This window comes from Hyperoodon ampullatus (genome assembly GCF_949752795.1).
Source record: "Hyperoodon ampullatus genome assembly, chromosome: 5".
NCBI lineage: Eukaryota > Metazoa > Chordata > Mammalia > Artiodactyla > Ziphiidae > Hyperoodon > Hyperoodon ampullatus.
Window position 1 is genome coordinate 104,667,505 of NC_136918.1, and position 19,799 is coordinate 104,687,303.

Sequence of the window (19,799 nt, forward strand, 5' to 3'; positions counted from 1 at the left end):
GTGTAAACCTAAATGAAAGATCTATTGCAGTACATTTTCCATCCACCTATTTCTATTATTTGTAAGATCTTCTTATGAACTTTTGTAATTAAAGCCTCATTACTTTAATGGCCAGGGGATGGTTACTTAATCTTTTTCCAAAGAAAAATGTAGGTGTTGATTTTCTGATAGAAAAGTAAAATCATTTTCTTACTCACATCTTGCTCCCATTAACAATTAACATTCTTTCATGTAACTTGATGTCATTTACCTTTTAGGTTCACTTTCTGTCTATTCAATATTATTGTTTTACTTCTCAAACTGGCTTCACAACACCCCCAGCTCTCAACCCGAGGCAGTTTGCTGCTCTGAAATTGATTCTAAGCAAAGGATAAGTTATTTTGGTTATATTTAGTTGAAATTTTATAAACATATTTGAAGTTTATAAACACATCACTGAGTTAGAAATAAATAACAGGTACATTAAATTTTTAAGAACTAATTTCTTTTTACTTACTCTAATACTTAGAAAAATCAATTTATTATCTAATCATTAATAGAATAATTTCAGCCCCAATGTCCTAGGAACCAAATTTTGCTTTTTGTACAAAAATAATGGAAAAATTCCACCAACTTTCCTCCTGAAGTAAATCCATTATTAAAATAACTTCTAATGTGTGCTCACAGAGCATTTCAAAGAAGCTGAATGTTGGAACACTTTCTTAGTAAACCCATGGAAACCCTCTCTACTTCGTTTCATATCACCATGAACCTGGTTTCTTTTTCTTAACAGTTAAAATACATTTTCAAAGAAGGTTTGAAAATGACCAGGTATAGCATCTCTCCTTAGAAAAGAGGAGAGAGAAAATAATTCATTTCCAAGAACAGTTGTGAAGAAGATTGTATTAACTTTTTAATGAAAGTTTTCCAGGCTCTTTTGGGGATCTGCTTAAATTTTATTGCTTCTGCACTGAGTAAGACTTTATAACTGTTGAAATTCTTCAAAGGTCTTTAAGCAAGCTGCAGTGCCCTGTTGGACTGTAATAAATAGCCTTTTGTAATTCCACATTTACTTAAGTAGAGGCAATTGCTCGACGCTTGTGCCACCTCTAAGTTAAATGAACGTTTTCGGATTGCTGCTTTTAGGCCCCTGTTAAGTCATTTGTACTGCTCTTTTAATACACATCCCTTGTACTGGCTGCATTTCAGCAGTTTCAACCCAGTGCACCAGCTGAAATCCTGTTACATTTAGGTAATAATCATCAATATTTTAATATTAATAAATAATTAACAGAAATTGTTTTTCTCTCCCCTAATAAATAATTTTAAGACATAATAAAACACATGCAGCAAGAGAAAAATTCCATGGGCACTCCACGGTATCCACGCTTTCTAAAATGTTTTCTAGAACACTTCTTAATTCATATATTGAAGTATAATTTATCCATACTTGCTCATGTGTTGTAATACAATTTGTAACACTGATGAGAAACAGTGATTTTTTTTTTTTGGTTCGTTTTTAGGTATCGAAGAGTGATGTGTTCAAAGTAATTTTCAAAATTCATAGAAATTCTTATTTGTCTGTGTAAAAGAATGTGATACAATGTATATCAATGATGCAATGTATATCTTACATTTGATTTATTTTATTCTCATTTCTCTGTTTTTTTAAATTTGTGATTTGAAGGAGTGGTGGGTAATAGTTGTACAGAATGATAAAAAAAGATCCTAAAATTGGAGAAATGCTTGGAAGGAGAGTGAAAAGTTACTGAGGCAGAGGAAACATAGGTTTTCCCTGGCAAAATGCTGGTGTATAAGCTAAAATAGCAATTACTGATGAACACTTCAACAGCCCAGGATTAAGAGATTTAGTCTGGTGACTTTTATATACCTCAAATGATATATTATTACAATGATTCTCTTATTAACAGGAAGAAGTTGATGACTAAATAGGTTGCTATGAAACCGGTCCAGGAATTTACACAGTTTAGTGAATGAATAGTTTTGTAGGGGGAAAAAAAAAAGAACTGGTAGGAAGAAAAATTAAAACAGTAGGAAGATAATAATTTTTAGTAAGTTAATAACTCTAAAGTAATGTCTGGGTGTGTAACATACATTTTTGTTGTGTTGGTATTTGAGAGGGAGCAAATATTTGATCCTTAGCTTTTGCTATTCTGAGTATAATTGGATATACGTGCTCTTTGGAAAATAAAGAAAGGAGATATGATATACTTGGTAAAGTGAAATTTTATTTTTAACTAAAATATTTTTTAAAAGAATACAAATACAAGAGAAAAACAGTGAAGGTTGGGAGGGAACAAGAAGCCCATAAATCATACAGTTAATCACCCTCCATGAAGTTTTTCTGAACTTCCTCCACACTGCTGAAAAATTCGGAACACTCTGAATGAATACTGAAAAATTTCTTAACTTGCGGTGTCACAGTGAACTTGCTCATGGCTCTCTCAATTCATTCTTTAAAATTTTTCTTAGGTCACGACACAGGACTCGACAGATATTTCACCTCATGTTATCTAGTAACATGTGTTTTGTGAAAGCTGGTCTCAAAATGCTTTTCAATTTCTGTTCTAAGGAGGCATACCTTTCTGGGAACCAAGGGTTGAATTATTCCCTGAGTATTTTCTTCCCTATTTCCAGGCCACTGTAATGACAGTTTCTTGAATCAGAGACATGCATGACTAGTCCAGAAGATAGACAGAGAAGTATAACCCTTAATAATTCATAATTGAACCCCAGTTATTTATTTACAGAGGAAGAGTAAGATTTTCTCTCAATGTCCGCCTAGCCTGAGCCATTGATTGCATCTAATGTAATAATAGAAAAACAAATTACAATGAGCAAGCAAAGATGTTAGGCTAAGAAAGGTTTCTATGTAAAGAGATTTGGTTAGAGATGGGGCTTGTGTAGTTCACAATTTGTATTTGAATCACAAAATACTTGTGTATCCAAATCTACTGTCAGACGTGGAAAGGATTTATTATTTTAACTATGGTGTTTTTAAGCGGCATTTACCATTATTCTGCAACTAAAATATGACCCATCCTTAGAATCAGGAAGTCAAAACTTCAAAATTCAACTCTAAGGATCTGGTTTGGTTCATTTGTTTTTATTGGGACTTTCCTCTTTCTGAGTTTGGGAATTTCTAATGAACCTCTGAAGTATCTCTGTGGTTTAGAGATTGGACAAGTTAAAGTAATAAGAAAAAAGGCTCAGTATTTCTTTTTCTAAGGGAGCCAAAGCTTTAAAAAATTATCTCCATGGGAAAATATCATCGAGTAAATGGTTGAAAAATTTTTCCTTTGAATCAGGCATACATTTAAAAGCATGCCTCTCTTATTTTTTTGTACAATTCATTACAACGCCCACTGAAGAACATTTCCTTCTTAGTTTTTTTTTCAGAAGTGGACATTTCTATAAAGTCCAGAAACACTCTTGTGTTTGAATGAGCATAATCGTTCATAGCTTAATGTTCTCCAACTTACCACCCCTATCCTGATTTCCCCAACTTGTTCTCTGGAATTTCCTGTTTTGACCCCAGGACTCACCATTTTTACAGCCTACCAGTTTGAATTTCAGAGTTATACTTCTTTATATATTCTCCCTCACCAATAACACTGCATGCCAATCAGCTTCAGCATCTGAAAGTCAATGAATTTTCTTTCTACCAAGTTATAGTTTTTCCAGCCCTGCTTCAGTTCAAACCATTGCCACCTTTCACGTGCATTGGATTCTGTGCCTCTCATCTCACAGAACTTCCTTCAATTTTCCACACATTTTTGATTATTTATCATTTTATAAAGTAAATGAAACATTAACCGTGTTCTCTTTCAAAACCTCATAATTTCAAATCAGTTTTCCTAAACTTGTTAACTAAAAAATATGTTTCAATGAAAAGGTCTAGCAATCTATATTTTGAAGAATTTGATGTCAGAAACCTCTTAAGATCACACATTTGGGAAATACTGGACTACAATAGGATATGTAATTTGAAATTCATTACATTATTATTTAAGATTCCTCATTAGACTGAAATATACATACCAAATTTATCATTTATTGCTTGCCTTTCAAACTAAAATTCTAAAGACAATTCCTTAGGCCACTGCCTACAATTGTACTTGCAATATACTCCCTGTCTGGAACACTCAGTCTCTTCCATTTTCCACTGGAAAAATCTCTTCTACTCATTATCCTTAGAAAGGTATTGCTAATATACAGCTTTTTTTGAGTCTCTTAGGCCATAGTTAATCAGCTCCTTCCTCTGTTCTGATATATAGTATAGTTTTTCATTCTTTTATTATTTAGCCCATCTCATTGTGTTGCAATTATACCATTTGCTTACTAGTGTGTCTTCCCATTAGATTGTAAGTTCCTCAGAGTCTTTAGTGTCCAGCATCACACCAACTGTACATAAATCTATTTATTCAGCTTGGTTAGCTTTGCAAAAAAATGTACAATATATTTTGAGACTAGTTCCTTTGAAAGATAATCCTGTTTAACTCCTGATTTATTATTAAAATAATAAAATTCAAACAAAAGTGAAAATTATAAGATGTTAAACAGAGATACCTTTTTCTATAAAATTATATCATTTATTTTATATAGTAAAGAGAAAAATAATTTTCTAAACTGAATCAATAGTGCTGGGAGAAAAACATTCTAAAACATATACATTGAAAGTAAATTTTGAGCAAGATCTCTCCAGAGGGGAAAATTCTTGTCAAAATTTTAGGCTTCTTAGTTCTAAATTTCTAAAATCTTTAAAATTTTCATTATTAAAATTTGAATACCCCAGAGTAGTTTTAAAGAGTAGACAATACAGTTAAAATGTATAATCTAATTCCCATCTCAGCATGGAGTAATAAAAGAGAAAGAAAACAGTAGTAATAGAAGGGTTCATTTCATAGATGTTTATTACATGAATTCATCAAAAGAGATGCTGTTTTTCATTTTTCAATTGATCTTTAACATTAAGTTCTCCTTCTTTTAATATCATTCAATATCCTCTTACAATCGGATCAATCTTCAATACGTTGTTTTTTAAAAATCTAGTTCTTCCTCTCCTTTACTCTCACACTATTACCATACTTATCACACTTCTGACACTTCTGGTCAGCAAATGTGTAGGTTTCCCCACACTAATCAATTCTGATTTGGTTTCCTACAATTCAATTTTGACACTATCTACTTGCAAATAGTGTAATATTCCACACGTTAAAGGCTGAATCTCACATCACTGCCCCTCACCTCAGATGCTAATCACAATTAGAAGCTTCCCAGGTTACCCACAATTTCTGTGTGACCTGGCTACAAATTGGAGGTTCCCATGACCCTCTGCTCTGGTTCAATTAATTTGCTAGAGTGGTCACAGAACTCAGGGAAACACGTTTACCAGTTTATTAAAGAATATGATAAAGGGTACAGAAGAACAGCCAGATGAAGAGACATAGGGCAAGGTCTACGAGGCTCCTAAGTTCAGGAGCTTCTGTCTCTGTGGAGTTGGGGTGTGTTCACTGACCTGGAAGATCTCCTAACCCCATACCATTGGATTTTTATGGAAGCTTCATCATGTAGGCATGATAGGTCATTAACTTCATTTTCAGCCCTTCCCCCTTATCAAGGGAATGGGGTGGGCTGAAAATTCCAGGCTTCTAATAAAGGCTTGGTCTTTCTGGTGAGCAGTCCTCCTCCAGAAGACATTCAGGAGCCCACCCAGAGTCACCTCATTAGAACAAAAGACACTCCTATCACCCAAGAAATTACAAGAGCTTCAGGTGCATGGTGTTAGGAACTGGGGTAGAAGACAAAAGGACAAAAGATGTTCCTAGTATTCTTATCACTTAGGAAATTGTGAGTTTTAGTAGCTCTGTGCCAGGACCAGGAGACAGAGACCAATATATATATTTTCTATAATGTCCATGTGTAATATGGCTTTGAAAATCTATGGGGGGTAATCATAGGTTTCTAGATATAATTCTTCATTGTGAAAGAGGTTAATATTGACACACAGCTATTTTTAAGGGTTCTATCATCCACTAAGAGTTAAGTCTAAAATAAAAAAATCTTGTAGGTAGGAAATAACAGAAAGTAGAGCAAATAAAGATTTCTTTTAAAACTAGTTGTCTTTGAAAAATGCAGCATACCAGCAAACCTGTCATAAAATATTGAGATTCCTGGAGACATTATATACATTTATAGCATCAGTACATTTTAGAAAAAAAAATGTTCCTTGGATTTGCTGAGATATTCTACAATATTCTTCTCTTTAAGTCCTTCAAAGAACCATGAGTACTCTCAACATGCCTGTAGTCTCTGAGTCCAGTGAGCCCTAATCAACGACTTCATGCATGTACAAGGCAATGAAAATGGCAGGTGGTTATTCATCTAAATGTGTGTGTGTGTTTAGCCTAATGTTCTCTATTTACACAGATAATGTGATGCTGCTGGAGGGTCTAGCTGTCTTTTAACACAAGACAACTAAAATTAAATTACATCTAGGGAATTCTTTTCCTTCATCGATTACACATGAAGCATAAAGTATTCTCAGAATTCCTAGACAGATAGACATTTAGCTCTGCATGCATTATTTTAAACTATGCAATATTCTTTACATTATTTCTGAAAATCCACACTTCACACTTCTAAGGCCTGAGCCTAGATTTAGAAAAGTGCATTCCAGAGATAATATACATGGAAAGGATAGAATCTTCCCTCCCAGAGAGCCGAAGGTTGTCTGAGAAATTCCTCACTTCATAAGATTTCTAAATATCTTAAAATTTCCAGAAGATACAACTTGGCTTTGGGAATAGCAATATGTCTTAATCCTGAATTTTTCAAAGTTCTTCTTGGATAAGCTTCCTAGTTATTCTATTTAGAAAACCTGCTTTGATAGGATTTTAATATCCCGAGTTCCTAACCAATATAGGATGGTAAGCTTGTTGTCTTAATTCAGCAGCTTCCACACAATAAAGACAATAGAGTAGAAACTTCAAAACCGAAGTTAATAATCCAAGTTTAAATACTAAATATGAAATCTTGGGCAAAATCAAATGATATACAACATTTAGTACAGGCAAAATTATTTTAGTATAGATGTCTCCAAAGAGTGAGAGGAGCAGCTGTTGAATACAGATAATAGGGATGTGGTGGGGAAAAGGGTGATGGTACAAGGTCAAGACCAGATGAATGAAGAGAAAGCTTCAGACAAGAACTAGGCTAACCACAGTGTGAGGTTTTGTTTGTTTGTTTCAAAGGATTGCTGAGGTAGTATGTCTGTTCTGACTCAAGAGTCCTTCAGGAGTAGAGTGGCCACGTTCCAGCACAGGACAGAAGGTACTAAATCTGGACTCTGGTGGTATTCTCTGTGGAGCTTCTGACAAGCAGCCTGCTGCCTTCTAATTATGTGCCGCAGTGGACTTTACAACTTTATACAACTTACAACTTTAACGCACCTTTGGAGCAAAAGAGGACTGCTGTTGACCCAGCTTCCTCTTTACAGATAATGGCAAGAAAACTAGTCTGAAAGGCTACCCTCTTGGGTCTTGGGCTGTTTGGTTCATGTGTTCAAGCAGAACAGAAAGGAGGAAACATTTACAATATATTATGTGTGTTATATTTAGAAAATAGACAAAATATATACTGGTCTTAAGTAAATCAAACTTTTATTCACAAATTATAACTATAAAAGGGAAGGCGGCACTGATAGAAATATTCTGTATTTTCACAGGGGTAGATATGTTTATTAAAAGTCATTTAATTTTCCTTACAGTTAAGACAATTCACTATATATAAATGTTACCTCAATTTAAAAAGAAGTAAAATATATGATTTGCATAATTAGGTCTTAATATTGATATGTCACACTATTAACTATATTTTCTGTATTCTTTATGCTCTGGCATCTGGAGCCTTGCTGACCAGGGATAGGCTGCCTCTCCCAGGGTTAGCCAATTCCTAGAAATGGCAGAGACTAGCCCAAGAGTGTGCCTCTCATACTGCAAACTAATCAACACATTACCTTCTCCATCTGGCTCTTATGCTCTACCAGGAAATATTCCTCTGCCCCAATCATCCTAAAACCAAGTACCAGACAACTAGAGAAAGTCCTTATACCTCATAGTCTACTGCTGAAATTATTCAAACTAGCCAATCCTAAGTATACTTACCTTATCTCCCCTTGCCTTGCCTTTCTTACAAAACCACAGTAAAGGCTCTTGCTCATGCTTTTTCCTTGCTCCCTCTACCTCCTGACTGACCCTGGTGCTTCTCTGTGTGGTCCTCCAAGGTATGACGTGCCCCTTCCTCTTGGGGACTGTAAATAACAAACTACCTTTTCAATAGCAATTATTTCCTTAACCTGCTGGACTTACCATACCTGAATAATAATAAAAATTACATTTAAAAATAATCACTGTAGTGGAATAGCATCTAGATGTTTTTTCAAACAAATTAAAGACCTCTTCTTGACAGACAGGTAATGAGGTATCTAAGGAAATACCTGGTATGCACACAGTCTTGCAGTAATTATTTTTTTCTTACTTTATTCAAACCCAGAAACTGCTATGATGCACTGTCTTTGATGTTTAACCAACACTCAGGTTTAAAATCTACCCGTGGAAGCTTTGATAAAACACATTTTTAACCTATTATGCTATTTAAGGGAGAGGTACTTCTGCAATTATAGGCTTTCTACCTGCTGGACACCAGTATCTCTGCTCATTAAATCCATGATTTTAGTCAAACTTCGTTGTTAGTTAGATACTAGACACTAAAGCCTAAGCTGACATCCTTATCTGAACCTGCTCCTAGTTGGTTTCGTTGAGGCCCAAGGTAAATAATTTTGTTCATTCTTTGCTGGATCCTTTCATTTTTATAAGTAAGAAAAGAAAATAAGACAGAGAAAATGATATCACAGTGTGTCAGTCCAGAATTCTTTAAGGCACCACATATAAACACTCTTGTAGTAGGATTAGTTGGGGTTTGTGTCACAGGTAATAAATAGCTAACTTTAACTGAGGTACTGAAACTTGAAACACATACACACACACACAGATTTATGCATGCATGCCTTTGTGTAAAATCAAGTCCAGTCCTACAATAACTTCACTCTCACTTATATATGTTCTTGGTTGAGTGAGAAATTGATTTATTCCTGAAGGAATGACAATTGTCCTTATAAGTATCACATCCATGAGTGAGCAACCATTACTTTACTCTTCACTGTTGTATGAATCATGAATTTTTATAATGCATTATCCCCCCATAAATGTACACCATAGAAGTATATGTTGCATCTAAATAGTATTGATCCTGTGTGTGGAAGCACAAGAAAATGTTGAGAAATTCTGCTTAGCATATGGCTTGTATAGGCCTGGCCTATATGGCTTGTATATGCCTAGCAATTCTACCTTGAGTGCAACAGAGACTAACTGAAGCGGGGAAGGAGGTCCTTTTTAGAAATCATGTAGGTTGATCCCTTCCTTTAGGGAAGTAAAAGCCCAAACCTCCCATAACAGGAAATCTGCAAAGTCTGGTCAAACATTCGGAAATCAGATTTTCGAATTAACTCAGAGCTATCCAATTTGCTTACATACAGAAATTCTCATTGGCTTGAAAAAAATGGGAAAAGGGAGTATTCCAGAAAAGAGAACATTTTTGATGGGTCATTATATAGAATGTAAAATGTTTTGATGACAATAAAACCATCTTTCTGAGTAGCCCTACTTCCATGTTGCTTTTATGCTAGGAACTTATTTATAACATAGATACACTCTTAACATAATAGTCTTTATTTGTTAATTCAAAAGACGTCACCTGAAAAAATTTTAAGTAATAGGAAAAGGCTAAATACACTTAACTATTACATGAATCCTAATATTCACTTCTGCATCATCCCAAACCCCTGATCAATTAAAATTTAACTAATTAATTACTAAAAAGAGGCTGTGTTTATTAATTTTTGTAGTCTAGCTGTCTGTAAGATGCAGGTGGGGAATATGCCAATTTGAGTGTTTTGCATATTTATATAAACAAAATGCACATCAACAGAGACTTACAGAGTCTCCAAAAGCAATTATGCCTGTAAAATTTCTCTTTTGGCTGTAAAATTTGCATTGCTCACGCTTGCACTTACTAAGACACTTCCTAAGCAAATTCCTTCATTCTTTGTCCCCTATCACTTGATTAAGAAATATAAACATTTAGTTGCCCTAAATAATATTTCATTCCCCACAAACAGAGATTTTTAAAACTTTAAGCAGAAAACAAAGAGGAAATTGCAGAGGCAGACTACCTGCTGTTTAATTTCCATGATGCCTGTGGCCTGACCTCTTTAGTTCCAGGCACAGGATTAATTTATCTAAAGAATTTTTGTCAAATACCTTTTTAGCTAGCCATGAATTTTGGAGTAATGCTAATTCTCAAGTCCATCCAAATAAGGAAAATGCATCAATACATAGTTTTACAATTATGCAAACTTCACATAATTGACCTTGGAATTTTGAGAGCTGGAGCAGATTAATTTTTACATGCCCTATAAAAATTTTAGCACATTAGAAAAAATAGCCTTAAGTTGTTCCATTTTTGGATTGCATAAAAAAGCAAAAAAGAAATTATGCAGATACAAATATAATAATACTTGTTTCTTTTAAGAGTTTGGCTTTCATTTCAATGTTTATACTTGGGTTCCTGCATTTCTATTTCCCAATAGCTGACAAAAAAATTGTCTTTAGTCTACATAGAACAGTTCTCAGACAATGCTGCATAAACTTCAGATTTTAGAGGAGAGATATTTCATTTTAACTGAGGTGTGGAAAAATTCTAAACATTCATTCCCAAGCTTGTGAACTGAACTTAAGTCACTTTGTGTTGAGTTTTATTTATGAAAAAATAAATTCAATGTAAAGACTCAACTTAGAATTATATTTAAAAACTAGTTAAAAATGCAGTGATGAGTTCATCATCATTACTTTTTGGAGGGCATAAAAATATTCTAAAACTGATTTATGGTGACAGTTGCATCAGTCAGTAAAATTACTGAAGATTATTGAATTGTATATTTGAAGTGGGTAGATTTCATGAAATGTAATATATACCTCAATAAAGTTATACAAAAAAAAAAAAGAATAACCTGAAGTTAAAAGTATACATTATTTACCAGAATTGAGAGGTGGTTAAATTAATTGCATGGCTTTGAATGATTTTGAACTTTTTTTTTTTTTACTGTGCTCTATATATTTTATCTAATTTTCAGACTTGTTTGTTGAAAAAAAAAACCTGTATGAATTATTATACAGACAGGATAACTGGCCTGGTCTGTCAGATTTCTTCTAGAATTGAAAAACAATAAGCCAAGGATCATTATTATTCACATTGCACAGTCTGTGGTTTAGCTTTAGAAACATGCTTTTCAAGTTAAATTTACTTCAAAATGCACCTAGCTAGGAAAAAAAAAAATGAGGGAAAAATGCTAGAGGCAAAGCAAACTTGAGGTTGTGAAATCTGGCAGTCCATTCTCCAAACGCGACTGAGTTTTCCTACCCCTGTTACATTCTAGGGGGGGCTCACAGTTGGTTTTCATATATGCGTTTATGGATCTATGTACACATCTTGCTTTCCTGAATGGCTAAAGTATGGTACTTTTACTCTTTGTTAACCTTAGAAATAACTGACTGTCAAACTGATTTGGGGCTCTATTGGCTTGGTTTAATCCTCTGAAAAGGGATCCTGAAATAAGAATCCTCTAAGACCAGACGCTGGGTTCTAAACAATGTATAGAATTTGCAAATAGGTACATGTGGAATGAATATTCCATTAACATTTGTGTTCAATATAAAGCATCCAGTGCATAGGCAATTATACATAATAAAATGTTTGTGTTCTCTTCATTCATATTGTTTTTAAATGTACAGCCATAGGTTGGGAAGTGCTTTAGGTAATTTACCACTAGCTTTCTTGTGAAATGGTGGATCCTGAAATCAGATAAGAAAAAAAAAATCAACCCAAGTAAAACAAGTTTTGAACAACAAAATAATGAGCATGTCCTTATTGCAAAATCCATAGCAATTAAGCTTATAATAAGGGAAGTGACTACCAGAAAGACAGACACAGAAGAAAAATTGTGAGAAAAATTTTCCAACACATTCCATGAAAAGTCAGCAGGGTTTTATAGGAAACAATCAAGTGATTGTAGAAAGAAAACATGCAACCAAAGAATTTATTCAGTTAACATCTATAATTTAACAAAATAACATGTTCAAAGTCATTTTTCTGAAGACAAATTAAAAGGCTCTATGAACTACAAATTGCTAACTAGCAATGTTCAAGTAAGGAAATGACGAATCACATTGATGACAAACTATCCCAAGAGTGGCTGCTGCAAAAACTAGCAACTGAATACTTAATGTCAACTTTATTGGTAACTTTGAAATCTTAAAGCAACACATTTTAACCCAAATATCAGTGGAAAACATGCAATATAGAGGAGACTATGTTTGTATTATTAAATACGAGCATAAAACCACAAAAAACTGACGGATACAAATATTTTATGAAATTTGAACACAAATTATTTAAATCATATGAATCATCAGATCCAACACCAGTGAGAAAACTATATACCCATAGTTGATATGGAATGGAAGAAAACTGATGAAATGTAAAACCTGAATGTACTAGTTTTAAAAAATCCAACACAAAAAGACTTATTTATATGTACACTCAATATATAATATATCTACTAGCATATATATGTGTATATACATGTACACGTACCCTATGTAAAGCTCAATTACTGATACTTTTATATATTAGATTCACACATTATTTTATTTAATTCTAACAGCAATCTTAAAAGATGGGAATTTTCTGATTTCAAAAAACAAAGGAAAACTAGAATTAAAAATATTAAGACACTCAACTAAAACATTAGCAAATTGTGGTACACACATTCATTTTCACAAACTTCTCTCATTTCAATTTTACCATCCATACTTTCCAGTTACACTTCGTAATATAAGCAATGAGATAATTTCTATTTAAATTTTATAGAAGATAAAAGTTATCTTCTATAAACATACATTTTTTAAAAGAAGTAGTGACTAGTATTTAATCCCATACTCTTTTCTCTTTCTCTACTGGAATAAGACTAAAGAAATATTCAAGTCATTCCTCTAGAAAGACACTTGAGACAGCAGAATTTTATATATCATTTAATAAAGCAACAATCCTAGTTAGCCTTACAGCTCTCCTTATCATGGTTCTAAGGTCCTTCCTAAATTAATAATGTAATAAATACTATTTTACATGTTCCTTTTTTGCATATATTTAATTAATTCTTTAGTAAAAATCATTAAATATCATAAAATGATTTCATTCTAGACAGGCTGTGTTTCTATCACCTGTCAGGTATGATGGAATGGTTAAAGCAGTATACAATGGCTAAAGCAATGTAAAAGGTGGATGTGGAGCCAACCTTTATGGAGATGGAAAACATTCTCATCACTAGAATTGGGTTTCTTTACAAATTACTATCTGATACCTTCTGCTCCCCTATATGCATATGGAACCTATCATCTCAGTTAAAGGCTAGCTGATCTGAAGTACTCCAAACCATTCAATACCTAATAAGCATATTTTCTTGGTGTCCCAACAGTATCCCTTTGGAATTTACTATTGTAGGGTAACTTTCCTATTTCAAGCTGCCAGCATTTCACTCCATTTGACTGAGGGCTTTCTTTGGCCATCGGAGTCAGCTCTGCCCAAGCACTTCAGGCTGGAAGTGCTAAGAATTAATACTCCTTCAATTAGTTCTCATCCTTGGGACAGCCTCAGTCAAGAACAGATAAAGCTTGGATATTTATACCTAGATGTCTTATCTTCTGTTGAATGGCATAACTCTGAAGCAAATGTTCTACACTGACTCTCATTGTTCAGCAGCAGAATTAAATTCCAGTCTCCCACAGGGTAACTTGACCAATACCTGACCCTTCATAGGTTGCCTTCCTTTCCCTGTTTTATTTTCATACTCCCCTACCTGTAGAAGAAGCCAAACTAAGGCTTCTAGAAGAAGACAAACTAAGACACCTTGGGTCTCTGAAGATACTCAGAATATTGATGAGAGCTGAGACCATCTTGAACTCTATTTAGATTTTCAAGACATTTACACAGTTTGTTTCTAATCTAGTTAATAGCAAATACTGTCATTAGAAAGTCTTGGTATCCACTGGGTCTTTGTTTAGGGAAACCAAACACAGACATACAAACAGATATAACAGGTGTGGTTACCCAGAGCTAACATACTCACACACATATACATACACCATCAATGCCTCAAACTCACTCCTGAGAGTTGGAAGTTATAACACAGATATTAGAAATTACTTGAGTAAGAGGACTACAGTTGCTACAGTGGAATAAAAAGATGGTTTGTGGTGTTACATAGAACTTTAGTGGCATCATTTTTGTTCAATTAGACCTCTACTTTTCTATCTACTCTAGGTAGAGGTGACTCTTTTGGACCAAATGGTTAGTTTTTTTTGTTTTGTTGTGTTTTTTTTTTTTTAATCCTGTCCTTCTATGCTCAGAATATAGGATTCCCAAGTTAGAAAAGCAGAGTGTTTTGTTATTTCGCCATTCTTGGATATTCGTAGGCAAATACCAAGATGCATCATGACAATGGACCCTCAAACAGGAAGTAGGCATCACAATGCACACCAGACCCATGACACTTTTTTAAATGGAATACAGAGAACAGAGCTCCTCTGATCTGCTGAAACTTGATTTCCTGTTCTTTGATAACATTGCTAGAATATCTCATAGCTTCCTGTTAACCTTCAGTTATTAATGCCCAGTGTACACCATAATAAAACATCAATATCCTGGGTGAGAGAGAAAAAACTTTGCACTTTTATTCCTTCTTTCTCTCTTCTGATGTTGGGGGCACTGTGTAGAGACTGTGGAAAAATGAAAAAGTTTATACTTACTGTGCACACAATTGCACTGTATTTATTGAGTCCACTGTTTTCTTGGCTGATACCAGACATTGGAATTGTGTGCTGGCTTCCTACAGGCACTCGTGACTTTTTCAGAGGACTCTGTAGGTCTCAACATTGCAGGGACCCATTTTGAGCCATTTAAAGGACCTTCAAGAAATCTGGTCCCAACTGTTTGCAGTTCTTTTTGATTGTGGTATTGATTGTGGTATTTGATTATGAATTTTTGTCCTATTTTGTGATTTTATTTGCCAGTTTCCAAGCAACTGAAAAATACCTTGCTGAACATCTTATATTTAACTAAATGTGTGTGCGTGTGTGTGTGTGTGTGTGTGTGTGTGTGTATAGTATGTATAACTGTATATATTTTACCTTTTATTTTGGAAACTAATTTTTAAAAAATCTTTTTGTTGTCTTAATAGATACTGACATTTATTATATATAGTACTATATATGATACACATATCATAATAATTGCACTGAATGACTATCTCATCTTAGAGTTACATTCTTGAACCTAGGATGAATAAAACCAAGGAATGACACCTTCTCCATCCTACACCTCTCAAAGCCTTACAGAACTCAGTTTAGTTTTATGTTGGGGTAACATGTTACAGAAGCCCACAAACAGAAGCGTGTACTTGGATTGAAAGTGAGGTAAAATATATCTCTGAATAAATCTTTCCTGTCAATTCACATGGTGAGTGAAAATTAGAGTCCAGTAGGAATCAGAGAAAGAGGCAGATAAGTAAGTCCCCTCTGGGAGAGACTCATTCATAGCAGGGTGATGATGTCCTGGGTATCCCACTGTCTAGCAGGCTTCACCAGAAGAGACACTTGTCACATAGGAATTGAAACAAGTGGGCTCACATAGAAATCTTTTTTGTTCTTACTTCCTCAGTTCCCACTTGCTGCTATAAGAACATTCTGAAATAACACTGCCATTTTACAATTACTACTCCCAAAGTTTTGTTTTGTAAGGTAAGACAGATGTTAGGCAGAGATACAGAAATACAAAACTTACTTACAGATATCTACATACAATGGAGAAAATACTAAACACATTTGTTAAGTTTTTATCTTGTCTAAGGGGCCAATTTAAAAAATAGTCTTGAAGAAGTTATAAATGAGCTACAAAATGTCTTTAAAAGTAAAGATTAAATGAGATGGACAAAAAGAAAAGCCCGATTTATCTCTTAGAGGGTTAATACTATTTACATTTGTAAGTCTTTAACCTTCCAAAGACTTGACATTAATTTTAAAAGTTGATTTCAAGAATAAATATAAATAGTACTCAACATAAATTCTATTTAGTGCCAGAGACCTTTAATCAAATTAGAAAGTTACAAGAATAAGAATTGAAACCACTTTTATGTAGTGAAAAGACTAGAAAAGCAAAGTGATAAAATATTTTGGAGTACCACATATTTTCTTAATCAAGATGCATTTGTTGGATCAAATTACTTTTTCTTGCAGCAGTTCTATGCAGACACATCCTTGATCCTTTTGTGGTTCAAACTGATTTTCTGAATACTTCTCTTTAAAATATATTGCCAATGCAAAGTGAGATAACATACCTTCTTCTTAGAGTCAAATGTTAAATTATTCTATTTGTTTTATTTATGATTTAAGGTAACTGTCTCATTCATCAGTAATAATGCTTACCACAGTCTTCAGGAGACAGAGACTAAGCCTTTCAAATGAATGACTATAAAGTGAATAGCTTGTGCCAAAGGATGATTCATTTGATTTAAAACACATTTGTAGAACAAATTTTGGAACTGTGCACACTTGTTAATTTTCTCTTTTGTGATTTTCCTTCTCTTTTGTAGGTTGGCACTCAAAACCAACATCTAGACAGTGCCAAGTCTGATGAAGTGGTTAAGAGCATTCCTGGAAGTGGCATATATGCCAATGGATCAGCTCTTTGTAATTAGAAGAAATAAAAAGTCTGTGTTAGATATGAATAAAAGCTGTTGTATAGTTTGGGCTTTTTTTTTTTTCTTTTTTAAAAAATATCTTGGAATACAGAAGCTTGAGCCTAAGCATGAGGGTGACAGGGGGACTGCCAGAAATAAGTCAACATGCTCCATCATAGTATAGAGCCATTCAGGACCAAATTTGTATATCAGGCCTCTTCAAGTTCTAGGTCATGACTAGTGAAGTTATGAGTTGTCTTAGGAACTTCTATTGATACACCCTGTCTTCTTATTTGCAGAGTCTGCTGGGGCTGACTGATTCAAAAACTTCAGATGGATAGATCTTTGGTTGTAAGGTGGGCAAAAGTCAATCCCAATTTGATTTAAATCTTTCAGAACAGATTGATTATTAATTATGCAGAAACTTGTGGTAACATTTTCTTTCCTATCTCTCCACACCATCATGGTTTTACATTTTTAGAATTGGACAAAGCTTTTAGATAACTTCCCTGGCTAAAAGTGAATCATAGAGAATTGTGCTGTAGAAACAGTGAAGGTGATACTAAAGCCCACCACCAGACACATTCTAGTAACTCTTCAAACGTTGAATTATTTAAACACTTCTTCTCTTCAACATAGGTAATTAAGGTTGTCCAGGATATAAAAAGTTTTCACAAAAGACATTTCTTTCCCAGTCTTGAAATTTTGCTACTTGTCAATTTCAGTCTTCTTTTTTTCCTTTCATATCACTGCACTTTTTACAATAAACTAAATACAAGAACATAGACTAGAACAAATTCTGCCCATCAACAGATTTCCCCTAAAAATTCTGAATGTGTCAGACTGCATAGCTGTAGATTACTGAACTAGAGAAGATACTGGCTGACAGTATTTAGGGAAACTCCACACATCTCCTTGATAAGTTACCAGCTCACACTTCCTCTTAACTTATGAACTGTTTCTCAGTTTAGCGGGTAGAAGTGGGCCTAGGAAAATAAGATTCCTGTACAATGAGTACAAGAAGAGAATGTTAATTAAGGTCCTCTTCATTAAATAATTAAGGAAGCTAATCTTCCAGGAAAACTTAAAGACATGAGAACAGATAGAAGAAATTTTGTTTAAATGTGCATAAGTAGGAGGCTATGACAATTGTGGCCATAGTACAGATCACAATGTCTTAAAATCATTAGCCAAACACAAGTAACAACAACAAAAATATCACTGGAATAAAAAAATATGTGAACAACTATCATGAATGTTTTTTTCAGAACAGAGCTGTACCTGCACAAAAACTGATTTTACAGAGAACTGACTACCTTGAAACATTTATTTTCATACAGTTCAAGAGCAGATGTAATAAAATTTCCATACTGGCTTACTTAATTCCTTGGTAGTTCTGTTATTTTCTTACTTTATACCCACTAGTGAGTTGCAGAGGTTTTGTCTAGATACACATAGGAGATGAACAGCAGTGGTATCAGTTTGAAAGGGCACATCACATTTTTATTCTGTGATTTAGCAACTTCTTAATCCAAATCCAATTCAGTTCATGACCTGTTTCAGGCAAAGTGACTTTCTAGATTCACCTATCTCTTCTTCTTTCCTCCTCATGTTGAGAGAAACAGGTTTTACCTACTTTGTTTCATGACTAATACCTGCCATTGATTCCATTCCTTCTTACAATTACTTGAATCCTCAAAAGCCCTGCTGACCTTGCCATTACACTGCTAAACCATATTCTTCTTCCCTTCAGTGGCATACTTCAGTAGAGGGGAAAGTGGTGGTTAAGAATGCAGGCACTGCTGTCAGATTACTTGAGTTCAAATCATGATTCAGCAACATCTGTGTGAACTTAAGTATGTTGCTTAACGTGCTTTTCTCAGTTTCCTCCACTAAAAAACTGGGGGGCTTCCCTGGTGGTGCAGTGGTTGGGAGTCCACCTGCCGAGGCAGGGGACACGGGTTCGTGCCCCAGTCCGGGAGGATCCCACATGCCGCGGAGCGGCTGGGCCCATGAGCCATAGCCGCTGAGCCTGCGCATCCGGAGCCTGTGCTCCGCAACGGGAGAGGCCGCAACAGTGAGAGGCCCGCGTACTGCAAAAAACAAACAAACAAAAACCTGGGAAAATAAGAGTTTCTATTTTATAGGGTTTTTTTCCTAATGAAGATTGAATTAAATAATACACAGAACACAATTAGCATAGTGCCTGCCACATGGTATGTACTTTAACGTTTGCAATCCAAATTCTGTCTCCAAATTTCACTCTAAATTGTCTCAAGTGGTCGGGTACATCCCCAACTACCAACAATAGTAGCTTGTGTATTCTGATCTACTTCTGTGAAACCTCTGGTATTTAAATCCTTTGCTCATCCCTCCCTTCTTCTTGTATCTCTTTCACTTAAAAAGTATCTAAAAGTACCAATTTGGATGAGGATGAATCTAGCCACTATGAAAGGGACAAATGTGAGCCGTGCCTGGATCATGCCCTTGAGGAACTTAGAGTACAGTAGGAAAAATTAAATGCATATAAAATGTCAGTCTAATGTAAATTAGAATAGAAGAGCACCATAAGAGATGCAGATAACTGATAATGTAGTGCTATGGGAGTTCAGATGAAAGCACAATTACTGCTAGCTGAGAAGAATTAGAGAAAATTAATGGAGGTGCTGGCATTTAATCTGGGCTTTGCAGGATGGAAGACATTTGGCTACATAAATATTGAATTAGTGTATTTTAGGTGAAGGTCACCAAATCTGCAAAACTTCCTGGAGAATAAGAAAGAGTTAAATTTGTTTTTGATTATGGTTGGAGATTTACGTGAAGCCTACATGTTAAAGGTCTTAATTTCCAGGCTAAGAAGTTTGACTTTTTTTCCTCTATTATGGGGAGC

At 34.5% G+C, this 19,799-nt stretch overlaps 1 protein-coding gene across 2 annotated transcripts in view; it reads right to left on the reverse strand.

Annotated features, from left to right (window-relative positions):
* The window catches only part of EPHA3 (EPH receptor A3), a gene marked incomplete at both ends in the record, with an annotated part of 370,237 nt that overhangs the window by 89,310 nt on the left and 261,128 nt on the right, over positions 1-19,799 (reverse strand). The window lies entirely within an intron of this gene.